Source organism: Corapipo altera, unplaced genomic scaffold (genome assembly GCF_003945725.1).
Source record: "Corapipo altera isolate COAL_440 unplaced genomic scaffold, ASM394572v1 228, whole genome shotgun sequence".
In the NCBI taxonomy this organism is placed as follows: Eukaryota; Metazoa; Chordata; class Aves; order Passeriformes; family Pipridae; genus Corapipo; species Corapipo altera.
The window spans coordinates 8,058-9,604 of record NW_020885068.1 but is presented as its reverse complement, the minus strand read 5'-3'; the positions used below and the strand labels follow the sequence as shown (position 1 = coordinate 9,604).

Here is a 1,547-nt window from a genome sequence, read left to right as displayed (position 1 = left end):
GTTGTTTTCCAAGCCCTGATATCCCATTTCCCTCTTTTTTCCTGCCCAAATCCTGCTCCAAGGCCGTGCACCAAACACCCTCTCAATGCTCCTGAGGGATGGAGGGAATGCTTTCCTTGGAAAAACCCAGAGCCAGGTCACCGACAGCCCTAAAAAGACCAGGAAAAAAAATCCCTGGAATGTTTCCTGGCAGCTGCCGGCACATTAAGAAGGATGTTTTTAGGAATAGCAACTCCAAGCGTGGAGAGTGAATCCTGCTCTGATTCAGGGAGTCTGGGGAACACTCGATCCCCTTCCCATCCCTTCTTCCTTTTCCTGCCTCTGCCAATTCTGCTTGGAATTCCCGGAGCTGGAACGAGGGAATGTTCCTTCCAGCAGCCACGAGAGGGCTCCCGGCGCAAACACAAACATGCCCTGGCTGTGCCAGGAGCATCCCGGGGCTTTGTTTTCCCTCCCGGATCCGGCATTTCCCTTGGCTGGGAATGGCTGAGCTGGAGAGAGACCTGGAAGCACCGGGGATGGAGCTTAAACTTCCCGATTTCTTGGAATCATGGAATGGTTTGGGTTGGAAGGGACCTTAAAGATCATCCAGTTCCAGCTCCGGGGACACCTTCCACTATCCCAGGTTGCTCCAACCTGGCCTTGGACACTTCCAGGGATCCAGGGGCAGCCACAGCTTCTCTGGGAAATCCATTCCAGCCCCTCTCCACCCTCCCAGCCAGCAATTCCTTCCCAATATCCCATCTATCCAAATATTCTCTGGCAGTGGGAAGCCATTCCCTGTGTCCTGTCCCTCCATCCCTTGTCCCAAATCCCTCTCCAGCTCTCCTGGAGCCCCTTTAGGCCCTGGAATGGACTCCAAGATTTCTGTGGAACCTTCTCTTCTCCAGGGGAACATTCCCAGCTCTCCCAGCCTGGCTCCAGAGCCAGAGGGGCTCCAGCCCTGGGAGCAGCTCCGGGGCCTCCTCTGGATTCTTTCCAGCAGCTCCACCAGCAAATCCAAGGATCCCCATTTCCTCGGGAACTTTGTAACACTGAAACAACCCCCCAAGTTTTTTAGGACACTTCCAACCCTCCCCAGCACTGCAGGATCTGTACCCCAGGGGTTGGTGTCCCAACGGATCCTTGGATATTCCTGGATCATCCCCAACAATTCCAGCCTCCCCCATCTCCCAACTGCTCCTTCCCAGACTTAATTCCTATAAATTCCCCTTCATTTCCCTCCCTTTCTCTTGTTCTTTTTCCTCTTTCTTCTTTCTTATCATAAATATTTTTCATTTTACTCCCCCTTTAATTCAAATTTTTCACTTTATTCCCACTCTAATTTTCCCTTTTCTCCCTTCTCTGTTTTCCTTCTTTTTTTATTTTCTCACTTTTCCTTCTTTTTTATTCTCTCCACTCCTTTCATTTTTTTCCTTTCTATTTTTTTTTCCTTCCTGCAGCAAATCATTCCTTTAGAAAAACAGCTTTTCTTTGGCTGAAAATAGCAGAATAAACCCAGGAACGGATCCTTGGATATTCCAGGATCACCCCCCCAACAATTCCAG

General features: G+C 50.1%; 1 protein-coding gene across 1 annotated transcript in view; it reads left to right on the top strand.

Annotated features, from left to right (window-relative positions):
- LOC113959882 (collagen alpha-1(VII) chain-like) overlaps nt 1-1,547 on the top strand; it is a gene marked incomplete at its 3' end in the record, with an annotated part of 21,401 nt that overhangs the window by 12,064 nt on the left and 7,790 nt on the right. The window lies entirely within an intron of this gene.